Source organism: Myotis yumanensis, unplaced genomic scaffold (assembly GCF_028538775.1).
Source record: "Myotis yumanensis isolate MYYU_CA2020_CCGP unplaced genomic scaffold, mMyoYum1.0.hap1 SCAF_11, whole genome shotgun sequence".
Lineage (NCBI taxonomy): Eukaryota > Metazoa > Chordata > Mammalia > Chiroptera > Vespertilionidae > Myotis > Myotis yumanensis.
In genome coordinates this window covers 41,510,521-41,526,716 of record NW_027223762.1, presented here as the reverse complement: position 1 = coordinate 41,526,716, position 16,196 = coordinate 41,510,521, and positions in this window count along the sequence as shown.

Below are 16,196 nucleotides of genomic sequence, written 5' to 3'. Positions count from 1 at the left end.
GGAGGCAGCTGATCGATGTTTCTCTCTCATCAATGTTTCTAACTCTCTATCCCTCTCCCTTCCTCTCTGTAAAAAATCAATAAAATATATTTTAAAAAAAATAAATAAAACAACTTTGCATGGCTCTTCTACACACCTTTCAGGTCTCAGCCACTGAAAGCTTTCTCTGACCCCTCAGGGTACCTACTCTGACATATCTCCTTCTAGCAACCTCTCATCATGCAAAGAGCTCATCCTACTGCACCTGAAGTTTCACAGGGGGATTTGTATAGGCTCTTGTCTTTCTCCCTGAATTATGAACACCTATGTTCTCAAATGTACTGGTATACCTCAATGTATTGCATTTTGCTTTATTGCACTTCGCAAATACTACGTTATTTACAAATTGAAAGTATGTGGCAACCCTGTGTAAAGCAAGTCTGTCCGCCGCATTTTTCCAACAGGATCACTTAGCATTTTTAGCAATAAAGTATTTTTAAATATATTTTACTGATTTTTTTACAGAGAGGAAGGGAGAGGGATAGAGTTAGAAACATCATCAGCTGCCTCCTGCACGCTCCCTACTGGGGATGTGCCTGCAACCAAGGTACATGCCCTTGACCAGAATCGAACCTGGGACCCACCCTTCAGGCAGGCCGACGATCTATCCACTGAGCCAAACTGGTTATGGCAGCAATAAAGTATTTTTAATGCAAGTACATACTTTGTGTTTTTGTAGGTATAATGCTAGTGCACACTTAATAGACTACAGTATAGTATAAACATAACCTTTATATGCACTGAGAAAACCAAAATTTTATGTGACTCATTTTATTACAATAATCACTTTACTATAGTGATAAAGTGGCAGGTTCCAATCACTACGGAACTCAATATTTACTCCATGACTAATATTGCTTTCACTTTCTCTTTTTTTACAATTCAGAATTTTTAAAACTTTCCAACAAATACTACTTTGGGATAGGCTATGTATTTTTTTTATTGTGGTAAAATACACATAACATAAAATCTACTACTTTAGCCACTTTATATTGTACAACTCAATGGCATTTAGTACATTCACAGTATTGTGCCAGCATCACCACTACTCCAAATACACTTTTGGGAAGCAATCATTTCTCATTCACTCCTACTCCCAAACCCCTGGCAATCATTAATCTGTTTTATGTTTCTATGAATTTGCCTATTCTGGATTTAAATTTTGTATAAATGGAATCAGTCTTATGTGTCTGGCTTCTCTCCCTTTGCATGTTTTCTAAGTTCATTCATGTTGTAGCATGTTTCAGTACTTCATCCCTTTTTATGGCTGAATAATATTCCATTTTATGGATATACTTAATTTTCTTTATCCATTCATTATTCATCAGTTTATGGACACTTAAGTTGCTTCCAACAAATTTTGCTTTTGCAATCAGGAAAAAAATTAAGTTTTGGATTATTGTTTTTTGTTTTATTTGGGTTACCAAACCCTACTATCTATAAGGCAGGATAAGGTTTATGTTCTAGATCTTTCTTTACCCACCAACAAAAGGTAAATATCATATTTTCTCATTTCTAATGCTCATGGCTTTTTTTCTGTTTGTTTCTTAGTTTAGAATTCTTTTAATATTTCTAAAATGTGAAGGCATCTTATAGTCTGTTTACTATTATGGTAGTGTTTCTTTTTCCTTTCTGTAAAGCTTTTACTCTATTTCAGCTATTTTCAACCTTTTTCATCTCATGGCATACATAAACTAATTACTAAAATCCTGTGGCACACCAAAAAATATATTTTTTGGCCAATCTGACAAAATATAGGTATAATGTGATTCATTCACACTACTGTTGTGTTGCTTGTTGTCATTTTTTTATTTGACAATCTAAGGGAAAAGAGGTCAGTGTCTCTAAATAGTCAGGTATTGCATGTTTTAAAATTACTGCAGCACACCAGTCTGTCATGGCACACCGGTTGAAAATTGCTGCCATATTTCATCAATCTGAAAACACGACCAATGGTAAGATGCATCATTTTATGTACCACTAAGAAAGGAAAAACAATAGCATCTAAACTATAACAATGTTTTTTCTACTCATAATTTTTATTTAAACTTATTGCAAGAGCTTTTTTAAAGACTAATTTAAACATGCATTTTTAGCCCTAACCAGTTTAGCTCAGTGGATAGCGCGTCAGCCTGCAGACTGAAAGGTCCCAGGTTCGATTCCAGTCAAAGGCATATACCTTGGTTGTAGGGCACATCCCCAGAAGGAGGTGTGCAGGAAGCAGCTGATAGATGTCTCTCCCTCTCATCGATGTTTCTAACTCTCTATCCCTCTCTCTTCCTCTCTGTAAAAAATCAATAAAATATATATATTTTTAAAATGTTTAAACATGCATTTTTATCTTATATAACACTCGGGCTTACATTCACAAAAATTAACTGAAATAAATCAGTTAAGATTTTACTAAACTTTCTTAACATTCAGAGCCCAACCTTTCTGAATCACTTCTCAACTCAAAGTCATTGATGTCTGTATTGTTACATACATATTCTCTTGCGTGACCTAAAAGTGTGACCCAACACTTCTTAGAAGAGAGCTTCATTATTTTCCAGGTCACTGTCACCTATTCTGCAAAGTTTAAAACTAACCTTCCCAGAAGTTAGTAGGAGGTTTTAAGGCAATAACTGAAGATTTGTATTTCTTTCTTAAATGATTTTGGTGACTGAAAATGAAAAAGTAGAAGCTGTCCAGTCACACCACCAGGAATGACAATCAAGGGTACGTGTATGTGCAAGCATATGTCGTGATCATGACTACCACCTGCTCAACAGCCATTATAACGCATCGTATTTTGTAAGATAGCCTCCCCCCAGAGTTGATAAAATATTTTAATACATTTTTATTGATTTTAGAGAGAGAGGAAAGGAGAGGGAGAGGAAAGGAGAAACATCAATTGGCTGCTCCTACATGCCTTCTACTGGAGATCCATCCCACAACCCAGCATGTGCCCTAGCCAGGAATCAAACTGGCAACTTCTTGGTGCATGGGACAATGCTCAACCAGCTGAGCCAAACCAGCCAGGGCTGATAAAATATTCTTTTAAATCTTAGAATCAATGAAATTGTGAGGACTTAGAATTAAATATCCTACGTGTATGAACTTGCTAAAAGGAATGGTAGGAGCAGAGATAGACCAAGAAACAACAATGTGTCCCATATGAACCTTTGCCTTGTGGTAATTAGGAGAGTGGTGGACATCAGAGCTTCAGGAAAGACTTACAGAAACTATCCAACCTGTCCTCACTCTTCAGATGAGGAACTGTGGACCCTGGGAGGTTCAGCAACATGCCGCTTCTTTCTCAAACGAGAAAGAAAGCCAGTCCTCTTACCACACACACAGGTTCATGTAGGCACACGACACACACAGTCCAAACAGCTATGTAAAATTATATTAAATCTTGCCAAGAAAAATTGTAAAAGACTTTCGAACAGCCAAAAAAGATTACTGGGTTAGAAGTGCCTTTCATCGTCTTTGAGTAAGTTGTAGAAACTGATAAAAATGCAAATTCCTTGTATCCATAGAAGTGCAAATAAATTGTATCCAGTGGAATGCAATTGTTTTTGCAAAATTGCTTTCTGAACAGTTTCGAAACCATTTGTAAATTTATTTCAGCACTCCCTATTGTGTGTATATGTGCAGTTCTTTAAATTCCCCCACTGAACCAATTGCAGCATCTTACTGGTACCCTCATTCATTAATAATTTAAATAAAATCTTTGACATGTGCTCATTTTATATTTGTATGAGAGTCATAATTTTACCTTTGAAAAATTATCCACACACTGTCTGCAAAAGAGAATGTCAGTCAGCCAGTAAAAAATGATGTATACAGAGTTCTTTGCTTGAATGATAAAAAAAAACTACTTAAGAAATATCAGGTGAAAAAAACAAGATGCAACATTGAAAAATACAGTGTGATTCAACTATGTCAAAAATTGAAAAATACAGTGTGATTCAACTATGTCAACTATGTAAAGAAAATCAAATGGAATGAAATAAGGCAAAACGTGAATAAGGATTGCCAATCCTCAGTCCTTAGGTGCAAAGAGCATGAGTGGCAGTTTTTGTTCTTCCTTCTTTATAGCATTCTGCACTTGGCACATTTTTCCAGTGAACACAAATTACTTTATAGTCACACAAAAGAAGTCTTTGAAGAGGAAAGACTACAATATATTCTCTACTCAAAGCAAGGCCTAAGATACTGAGAAACAGAGCAGGATTAGGAAGCCTACAGCACCTGCAAGGCAATAAATGACCAAGAGCCTCTACAGGGGGGGATGCAACTGGCAGTTTCCAGGAAACTGAAGGGCCTCTTGCATTTCGTGGATATTTTGGTTTTCCTCTTTACAAAGGAAATACACATGGCTCCGTGTTTGCTCCTAAGAAAACAACTTCTAGACTAATCAGTGCAAAATAAATAGAGATTTAAATTTAAATTATATGTACAGCCAGGAAAAACACCTACCCAGCCTTTAATCTCCATCAAGATGCTCATTAGGCAGTTTAGTGAATGCTTATTACCTGTCCCTGTCAGAGATAGTACCAGGGCCTATTTTTAATCGGGAAACCTACCAGAACCACATTCCGGAACCTTCCAGAATTATACAAGCCAGAGCATTCCAAAACCTTGTGCTTAACAAATGTTAGCCACTGGTACAAAAGATACATGCCACATAAAGATGAAATTTAATACTCAAACAAGGTAATAAAATGAGCTTGTTTGTACCCTTTATTGTATCTTCCTTTTAATAAAAGTATACATGGCCTGGCAGGCATGGCTCAGTGATTGAGAGTCCACCTATGAACCAGGAGGTCATGGTTCAATTCCCGGTCAGGGCACATGCCCGGGTTGCAGGCTTGATCCCCAGTGTGGGGCATGCAGGAGGCAGCCAAGCAATGATTCTCTCTCATCATTGATGTTTCTATCTCTCTCTCCCTCTCCCTTCCTCTCTGAAATCAATAAAAAATATTTTAAATAAAATAAAAGTATACATGTATGTTTGTCAGGTGTTTTTATTAGGCCATAGCTCAGCTCCCTCCTACTTCCCCACTTCCCCTGGGTCTGATATGAGGCTGGTCCTCTCAAAGTTGTCAACACAACATCAAGAAAGAATGAGAATCTGGCCAGTGTGGGTCAGTGGTTGAGCATCGACCTATGAACCAGGAAGTCTCCGTTCGATTCCTGGTCAGGGCACATTCCCAAGTTGCAGGTTCCATCCCCAGTAGGGGGTGTGCAAGAGGCAGCCAAGCAGTAATTCCCTCTCATCACTGATGTTTCTATCTCTCTCTTTCCCTCTCTCTCCCTGAAATAAATTTTTTTTTAAAGTATTTTTTTTAAAAGAAGGAGAGAGAATGAGAGAACTTGGTAACCATTCCATGATGTGGTTCCAGTTTCTCCCCAGATTGCTGTCACGGGCACGTGCTTACTCATCCCCGGAGTGGCCACTCACACACCCACAGGTTCACTGACAGGGGACAAGGAAAAACAGTTGCCTATTATTCATATTAGTGGATTTTGATGTAAAGATATTGTCATGTCTCTGGAACGAATCTTCACAATGTGCCAAAAGTTTGGAGAATATTGATTAAGGAAGTATTTTCCTGATGGATAAAAAAATAACTCAGTTTTGCCTATCTACCCCGGCTAGAAGGTTATACAGTGTATGACTACATGCAGTGTATTAGGTAGTGTGTAATAAAAAATAAAAAGTAAAAAAAAGAGAGAGAGAGAAGGAGAAAAGGTGGTGGTAAAGGAGATCCTATGGAGTTAAGCCCTCCATTTGCCCCAAGGCCTGCCCAGGGGAAGGTCAGCAATGGAATCCATTGTGATCCATTTGTGAATAATTAAAGCACTCCTTCCCTAAATAAAATTTTTTAATTCACAAAGAGATGGAGAGGACTCAGGGTAGGCAGTGCAGTAATAAGTCTTGGGGAGAAGATATTTGGGAGAATAGACAACACTGAACAAGGTCTTAGGCTGCTGAGAGAAAGGGCTCACACTTACCATTTCTCATTTCAGACTACATTTATAATATTTGTGTTTATTGTTTGCACCACCTGCTATGGACTACAGCATCCTCCAAAAAGTCATACATTGAAGCCCTACCCGCCAATGTGACTGTATCTGGAGATGGGGCCTTGAGGAGTAATTAAGATTGAATGAGGTCATAAGGGTAGAACACTGATCCTATAGGATTATAGTGTCCTTATAAGAAGGGATACCAGAGTATACCTGAAACCTATATAATTTTATTAACAAATGTCACTGCAATAAATTCAATTCAAAAATAAATTAAAGGTAAAAAAGAGGGGATTCCAGAGAACTCGCTTTCTCTCTCCTTGTGTGTACTCAAAGGAAAGGGCTTGTGAGGACAAAGCAGGAGTCTGTAAGCCAGAAAGAGAGCTCTTACCAGAAACCCACCTGCTGGACCTTGACCTTGGACTTCCCAGCCTCCAGAACTGTGAGAAAATAAATTTCTGTTGTTTAAGTCAAACAGTCTGTGGTTTTCATTATGACAGCCTGAGCAAACTGAGACACCATCCTTATGTTCTTAAAAAACCTGCAACTTGTTCCAAAAAAATTGCACACCTATCCTCACTTCATTTTAAAGCATTCCTATGGTTCCTTTATAGAGAAAAGGTTTTGAATTATTTGATTTTATAAAATCAAATAAATGAAGGCGCTTTATTAAGCACTTACCACGTGCCAGATATACTATACTAAGCTCTGGAGATATAAAGATAAATAATGCACAACCTCTGACTCTGAGCTTCTAGTCTAGTGAGAAACCTGCACATGCACAGGATGATGTGACAAAAAGTATATTATCAGATAAATGCTGTAACTGAGATGTATGAGAGGGACTAAGGAGTGCAGAGGAAGAAATGCATAACTGCCTGGCAAAGGCCTTTCTGGAGTTGCAGACAGGTAAGTGGAATGAGGATGAATGGTTTCTCCATAAGGAGAAAAGGAAAATGGCTTTACAGGACAAGGATATAGCTTGAGCACTGGCATAGAAGAGAAGGGCCAACGTTGTGGCCCTGCAGTTCTCTATGACTGAAGTGTAAGAGGTGAATGGCCAACTAACCTGAGATGTGGCTGGAAAAGTAAGCAGGAGTCAGATCACCTGGTCACCGTCAATATGAAGGCTAGGACAGACTCAGCCCAAGAGGCCCTCTAATGCCCTTTATCGAATTGCAAACTATATCTTGCCAAGAAGAGTCATCTGAGGGCACTGATCAGTCACTATGGTAAGTATCATTTTGATTTACTAAATGTATAAACTTTTCTAATTTATCAGCATTTCCAGTGTGATGGTTAATTTCATGTGTCAAATGGATTGGCCATGGAGTGTCTAAATTAAACATTAATTGAACATAACTGATGAACAAAAAATAGAGCCAGAGGGGAAAAAAATTTAGAATATAATATAAGTAATCCTGTTATTTGCAGATTTTTAATATTTCCTACAACTTTTGTAATATTATACTATATTAGTACAGTTTTGGTAATATTATCCTATATAATAAAATCCTAATATGCAAATTGACCAAACAGCAGAATGGCCGGTCGCTATGATGCTCACTGACCACCAGGGGGCAGACGCTCAATGCAGGAGCTGCCCCCTGGTGGTCAGTGCACTCCCACAGGGGGAGCATCGCTCAGCCAGAAGACAGGCTCATGGCTGGTAAGTGCAGCAGCAGTGGCAGGAGCCTCTCCCACCTCCACTGCAGGCAGGCGATAAAGAGCAAGGGGTCCCGGACTGTGAGAGCCTCAGACTGCGAGAGGGATGTCTGACTGCCAGCTTAGGCCCGATGGGATGGGGCCTAAGCTGGCAGGTAAACATTCCCCCAGGGGTCCCAGACTGCAAGCGGGCACAGGCCGGGCTGAGGGGACCCCCCCCACCCCCACCCAGTGCACTATTTTTGTGCACTGGGCCTCTAGCTATATTTAAAATCTTTTTTTCTTGAAATATTAATGTTTTGTTAAGCAATATAAATAAATAAATAAATAAATAAATAAATAAATAAAATATTAATGTTGTGCATGTAATATTATTGTATTTACAATCGTTTTCTTGAAAAAAATAAAAAATAAATAAACGTTACTTCTAGGTGTGTCTAAGACGGTGTTTCCAAATGAGATTAGCTTTTGAATTGAGGCACTCAGTAAAGAAGATGGCCCACCCCAAAGGGCCCAGAAGTGTGTGTGCATCATCCAACCCTGAATAGAACAAAAGGCAGAGAAAGGAGGAATTTACCCCTCTTCTGTCTGCCTCACCACTTGAGCTGGGACACCTCATCTCATCTTCTTTGGCCCTCAGACTGGGATTTACACTGTGGGCTCCCCTTGTTCTCAGGCCGTAGACATGGACTGAACTACACACTGGCTTTCCTGGGTCTCCAACTTGCAGGTGGCAGATCATGGGACTTCTCAGCCTCCATGGTTATATATTGCATAAGCCAATTCATATAATATGTATATTATATGGAAAAGTATATTGTTTCTCTGGAGAACCCTGAGGATACATATACAGTTAGCACTAAAAATTGGTCTGTATATGCCATAAACCTTTTTTTGAGACCCTGAGAATTCTGGACTGAGGTTCTCACAGGGTCAGTCGGCTACCCCCATTCTTCTGTTCTGGGGGATGGTATCCCTGACAGGGCTCCCGAGCACTATGGGGGAGAATCACACAATCATTGGGACTGCTGCCAATAAAAAATCAGGGGCTCTATCCCAGCTGTGCCCTTGCCACCATCCTGCATCTCAGCAGAGATTTTTCTCAATCATCCAAACTTCCCTTGAGCTACACTTCACACTGCCTTTTTCTGCCTCCTTCTTAAGTTACAGAAATACGATTTAACAGGCCTGGGCTCCTTTGTCTGCTCTTCCTTTTCCCACTGACTTTCCCTCCCTCAAGGACCTTCTAGATGCCAAGTCCTCCTGCCCCTGAACAGACCTGATGCATCAGTTACCTTCACTAGGGCCCTCACCCGTATTTACAGCCTCTCTCACCCCTTCACCCTTCATCCACAGCAACGGCAAACAAGGCTGTTGGTACTGTAGCTGCCCCTGCTGAAGGGATTGATTTAAATGAGCGCTGCTGGAAGAAGGAGGCTGCGTGAGTAGGTTCCCCAGTGGGAGCAAGACAGGCCTTGACCTAGGGCTGGAAGGACCAGTCTTCTCAAATAGGAGTGAAAACACCTGAGGTCCTGGGCTGACCCAGCCAAAGTCTGGGGGAACAAGGGCTCAGCAAACTGAACACTGATTTAGAAAAGCTTAGGAATTCAATTCCTAAAGATTCTGCTGCTAGAAAGGTCAGGGCAGGCCTGTGAGCCTCCATTGGCAGGCTTGGGAGATGTGAAACCCAGGGGCAGAGGAGAGAGTACTCGGTGGCCATCGAAGATTTCTAAACCTTTGTGCTTCTTACACATCCATTTGCCCTGTGCCCCGGCGCATACACCGGCCCACCCACAGCAAACTCGCCTTCTCACTGACCCACCATCTTCCACTCAACCCATCTCAGGAAGCTAGCACATTCCCTGGGGTTTTAAAACCTAGTTTGCATTTCAAGAGACAGTTGTCCCATTCCGTGATTTACGTACATTTCCCTCTTCCGCTGGCTGGTGCCAAGCTGCTGGAGCCCTCTCCACAACAAGCCTCTTTTCTTTGAAACAGGAAGTGCCATTTGGCCCAGCCTTAAAGGAGTGGTCCTTCTAGCCCCTTGGAGGGGCGCCACCCAAGACTGGCTCTGGCATCTCCCTCTGCCCTCTCTGGGCTGAGGCAGCCATAGGGTGGGATCTTGCAGTCCCTGGAAAAAGCAGGGGATGGGGTCCGGGAGTAAGCCTTATTTAAAAGAGAGTAAGATGTGAAGGGGAGGAACAGGAGGGACAACTCTCTCCTTTGCCTTGGTGGCATGGGAACTTACAGGTCCACATCATTCACCCCCAGTTGCCAAAACTACAGCCCTGATTAAAGAGAGTTCTGCCCAGTTTCTCTTCCAGGTGATGTGAGGGCAGGCCAAGGGCACTGTGAAATCCCAGGCTGGTTTTGACTCTCATGTCCCCAATTCTACTCTCTCTTTGTCTAACTTCACCAGACCTGAATTCCCTGCTCAAGGACAAAAAGCTCAGGCACCGCCCACCCCCCCCCCACCCCCACCCCCGACCCCCGCCCAAACAATGGTGGGCTTTCTGGTGGGAAGATAGACAGCATTGAAGGGCAGGAGGCCATCCCCTCCTTCCTTCCAGGCCCATCATGCTGACAGCTGCCTACTGCTACGGGGACATACTTTGCCTGTAGGGTGGGAACTGCTCTGAGTTCTAAGCTCAGCTGGAGAGCAGCTCTGCTCCGAAGGCCCTTCGAGGCTGGATTGCAGTGCAGTTAAGCCTGTTGCTCTGGGACAACTGAGTCAGGGAATGTGGATTTCAAATAGACAGGCTAAGAGCACTATCACGTACAATTACATAAGATTTAACAGGTTCCATCCCCAGCCCAGAGACTCCGTTTTCTGACCAGGGCTCATACATACCTGCGTAGTAAATCTTTACACTAAAGGCCTAAGTCCTCTCGCCCTAGCCAGCTGGCTCAGTTAGTTGGAGTGTCATCCCATAAGCAAAAGGTTGCAGGTTGATTCCCGGTAAGCGCACATACCTGGGTTTCGGATTCGATCCCCTGTCAGGGTGCATACAGGAGGCAACCCATCAATGTTTCTCACTCACATTAATGTCTCTCTCTCTCTCTCTCTCTCTCTCTCTTTCTCTCTAAAAACCAAAAAAGCATATCCTCCCGTGAGGATTACAATGAATAAAGGCCTAAGCCTCCTGTAATATGATGTTACCTCTCCTCCCATCAAGAGGTGGAGTCTAGCCCTGGCCGGTTTAGCTCAGTGGATAGAGCATTGGCCTGCGGACTGAAGGGTCCCAGGTTCGATTCCAGTCAAGGGCACATGCCTGGGCTGTGGGCTCAATCCCCAGTGTGGGGTGTGAAGGAGGCAGCCAATCAATGATTTCTCTCTCATCATTGATGTTTCTGTCTCTCTCTCCCTCTCCCTTCCTCTCTAAAATCAATAAAAATATTTTAAAAAAAAAAAAAGAGGTGGAGTCTAGCCCAGCCGGTGTGGCTCAGTGGTTGAGCATCAACATGTGAACCAGGGGGTCACAGTTGGATTCCTGGTCAGGGCACTTGCCCGGGTTGTGGGCTCAATCCCCAGTGTGAGGCATGTAGGAGGCAGCCAATCGATGATTCTCTCTCATCGTTGATGTTTCTCTCTCTCTCTCTCTTCCTCTCTGAGATCAATTTTTAAAAATAATTTTTAAAGAGTTGGAGTCTATGTCTCCACACCCATGAATCTGAGCAGTCCTGTGATCAATAGAATGGGGAGGAAATGATATTGTAAATTCCAGAGCCTGACCTTAAGTGACCTTACAGCTTCCACCTTCATTGTTACAGAAGGATGCTCTCCGGTCAGCCTATTGACTCTTGGATGAGAGGCTTCATGGAGAACTGAGAAACTCCAGCCGACAGCCAGGGCCCTCTGCCAGATATATGAGTGAGACCAGCTTGGCCTTGCAGCTCAAGCCCTCTGACTGTTCAAAGCAGAGTTTTCTAATGTATGTATGAGGGAGGGAGGGAGGGAGGGAGGGAGGGAGGGAAGGCTCAGTAAGACAATGACCTTCCATTACCGTAATTCCCCGTTATTCACAGAGGATACATTCCAAGACCCCCAGTGGATGCCTGGAACCATGTATCATACTGAACCCAACATATATTATGATATTTCCTATATACACATACCTTTTCACTTCAGGGAAACACTTTGCAGCTTCACTTTGGCATATCCCAATTGCCAGCATCACTACTCTTGAGCTTTGGGGCCATTACTAAGTAAAACAAGGGTTACTTGAACACAAGCACTTTGATACGGAGACTATCCATCTGATAACCAAGATGGCTACTAAGTGACTACAGGGCTGGGCGTGCCTACGGCATCGAGACACTGGGCAAAGGGATGATTCATGTTCCGGGCAGACAGAGCAGGATGGCATGAGATTTCCTCACACCACCCAGAATGGCACGAAATTTAAAACTTATGAATTGTTGCCGAAACCGGTTTGGCTCGGTGGAGGGAGCGTCGGCCTGCGGACTGAAGGGTCCCAGGTTCGATTCCGGTCAAGGGCATGTACCTGGGTTGCGGGCACATCTCCAGTGGGAGATGTGCAGGAGGCAGCTGGTCGGTGTTTCTCTCTCAGTGATGTTTCTAGCTCTCTATCTCTCTCCCTTCCTCTCTGTGAAAAATCAATAAAATATATTTTTTTTAAAAAAAACTTATGAATTGTTAATATCTGGAATTTTTCATTTAATATTTTCAGACCACAGTAGAGCACGGGTAACTGAAACCAGGGAAAGTGAAACTGGGGATAAGGGAGGACTATTGCAGCTTCACCTTCATCGCCTTCTCTGGTTTTATGTTCGGATAGATGAAGGGGATAGGCGTCCCAATCCTGGTTGCAAAATGCTTTGGGACATATGCAAAGTTGGGTGCAAAGTAACTTGGCTAAAGTACATAGTATTTGTATTATTTCCCTAGGGGTGCCCAACGTGAGGTGAGATGGGAAATTTGGAGAGAGACCTCAAAGCTGTCAGTCCCCACCACTGTCAGTTTGCTCCTGGGAATGAGTCTGACAGCACAAGATCAGTGAAGGCTTTGTTTCATCTAACAGGCTCTTTTACCAAACGTGCTGCTCAGTCAAAAGAGACCATTGCACAGAAAATAGTCTAATTACGTTTTTAATAAAGACATGTTCAAGCAGCCCAATTTCCCATCACTCTTGGGGAAAATATTGTATGTGAAAATAGTTTGTCAGCTTATGAATGCTCTATAAAAATGTTAGCTATTTAATTTTTCTTTTGCATCATAGGCAAGACTAGAGTCCATGTTCATTATATAATAGTAGTTTTAAAACTGTCTTTGAAGTCACACAGACCTTGGGTTCAAGCCCCGGGTTCTTCTTACTAGTAACTAGTTATGTGACCCTAAGCTACTTAGTTTCTATGACTTTTAATTTCTTTATCTGTAAAATGACCTCACAGGGGGTAATGAACATCAGAAATAATGCATGTAAAGCTCCTAGCAGACCACCTGGCCCAGAGTAACTGCTCAAAAACAGCAGGTATAAAACATAATAATAAAAACAGAATAAATGCAGGGTGTGGCAAAAGTAGGTTCACAGTTGTTCGGATGGAATATAATACAATAATTAATAAGTAACAATACAAGAATAAACTGGGTTTCCTGTACTCACAATTGTGGACCTACTTTTCTCCTACTCTATATTAATAACGTATTTCGTACACGGACATTAAACTCTCTTGAGGAGGGCAATATGTCTAACCCTTTCTCCCAAACAAGCTGGGGACTGGGGTGCTGAACAGAGTTGTAGCTTTGGTTCCCCTCAAGGAATCTACTGAATGATTCTGCAACCCAGAGGCCTTGGGAAAGAAGGGGAGAGTCTGAGTTTGAGGCAGCTGGAGGGGTACCATGGGAACCAGGTGAATTCAAAAGGTTCCTAGCGGAAAGCAGAAGAAGGAAATCTGAGAACCCGAAAGGAAAGCAGCAGCTTTGTTTTATTGGGTGCTAGAGGCCTCCTGTTACCTGTACCCAGGAATCCATAAAGGCACCACCAAGACCTGGCTCTTTTCCCTGTCTCTCTCCAACCCTGTGGTAAATGTTTAACAACCAACTTGGTTGGAGTGGCCTATTTGCATATATAGTTTACTGATATAAAGAATACATAAGCCCTATCCGGTTTGGCTCAGTGGATAGAGCGTCGGCCTGCGGACTGAGGGTCCCGGGTTCGATTCCGGTTAAGGGCATGTACCTTGGCTGCGGGCACATCCCCAGAAGTGGGTGTGCAAGAGGCAGCTGATCAATATTTCTCTCTATCGATGTTTCTAACTCTCTATCCCTCTCCCTTCCTCTCTGTAAAAAAAAATCAATAAAATGTATTTTTTTAAAAAGAATACGTAATACACAATTTACAAATGATAAAATAGACAATACTCATTATTGTAAATTCCATATAGCCAATTAATCAATAAACCAAAGAAGGTTTTTATTGATTTTTACAAAACTATCTTACAGATAGCCAACCTAAAATTGCAACTGCCAACTGAGTATAGTTCTGACATCAATACTGGTTGATATGTTGTTTACAGTAACAAATGACTTGCTCATTATATTACTAGGAGAATATTTTCTCATTTTTGTGCTACTCACAATGTAACAGCTGTGACACAATACATTTATAAGCTTAATACTCATTATTATTATTTTATCCATCACTTTAAGTCTAGATAGTCAACAAAAAAATACACCAACCTCTGATCTGTAGCCTTTACTGATTTCTATGATATAAATACTAACACCATGGCCAGCTTTTGAATTATCAACATAAGCTTACTACACAATGAATCAAATTTTTTCAATACTGTACCACTATGTACTATTTTCACCATATAAAGTAGACATAAACTCAAAAACATAATTGTAAAAAATATAGTAGAATAATTAAGATGTGATGGTTTAGTATTACCTTTGTGTGATATAATTTACTTAACTGTAAATTTAAATAATTTTTAATAATGGCTACATTTAACAACCAGTTGACAAAATTCCTGAAAAATTAGCAATTAGCTCTTGCAAGTCACTATGAGCCAGCTCTAACACACTGCTGGCCCACTCCTTCCTTCTCCACCAGGACCTACTGCCACCCTCACCTGAGCCACACAGTGTTTCCCAGCGGGGCCTGGTAGAAGGGCTTGACAAGGTCTGGTAACTTTTTGGAGATGAGTGTCTATCCCACAGCCACTCCCCTGACCCTTATCAGAGGCACTGAGAAATAAAACAAAACAAAGTGAAATGAAAAATTCCATGAGATTGGCAAATTTGTAACCTCATAGGAAAACAAGCAATAATGTAATACTTTATTGGTGCTGACTGGATGCCAGGCACTTTTCTAAGCACTGTGTATGTGTTAACTCACTTAATTCTCAGGTCACCCCTGTGAGAGTTGCTATCATTAATCTCCACTTTACAAATAAGGAACCTGAAGCACCCAGAGGTTAAGTACTTTGCCTGGGATTACACAGTAATAAGTGGCAGAGCCAGGATTCAAACCACAATAACAAAAGACCCTCAGCTCTCGGTACATGGTAGGGAGGGGAGGGGGAGGTTGGAGAGAGAGTTATGCATGTTTGTGTTTGGAAAAGGTTCCGAAAGCATCTGCCACCCAAATGACCTCCCCAGGGGTACAGTGCCAGTCGGGACACTTCGTGTACAAGCCTTTATCTGGGTGAGCTGAACCCTCACACTGCACCAGCTAAGACAGGCCAACATCCCTCCGCTCTTATTTACAGACACCTTCATCATTAGGCCGCTGCTCTCCCTCCTCCAAGACAGAATCAGGACAAAATTCCATAAGCACCTCAATCCTGTTCCCATTGGTCAAAACCCAAAGGGGACCACTTGCTCACCACTACCCCTTTCCAGACGACTTCTCTTCTTATTGACCATCTCTTTTGAGGCTCACCCCACGCTTTTCCCTTCCACATCACTTCCCTTTCCTGAATTTTTTCTTCATTAAAGAATGTGCCACCTGGATCAACTTTTCTCTGCTTCTTGGATGAGTTAGATGTCTACCCACAAAGCTAACCCATCCAGAACCTTGGCTTCACAGTTCCTTGACAGCCTCGTCTCCACTTCAGCCACCCATCCCCACTAGCACCTCCTGGAACTTGTCACCTTGCTCCACCTTGCCAACTCAAACTTCCCACTCTCCAACCAGAACACTAACTTTCCAGCTTGTTTGTCCAATTATTCACACTTAATTTTGAACATCCTTTACCTCTTCAAACCTTCAATTACATATTAAATAAACGCTTACTATATAACAGACAATGAAAATGGTCAGTATAATAAAGAAAATGTTCAAAATTTAATTGAAACTCAGAGTATCTTCTAAAGATGGGGTATTTGTGGAAATGATAATTTGTAATTAATCTTATAGACAACTTTTATTTGTAATGGAAAAACATACATTGTTCATAGAGTTTTAAGATGTTTTAACATTTCGTTATTTGTAGAAATCTACTTC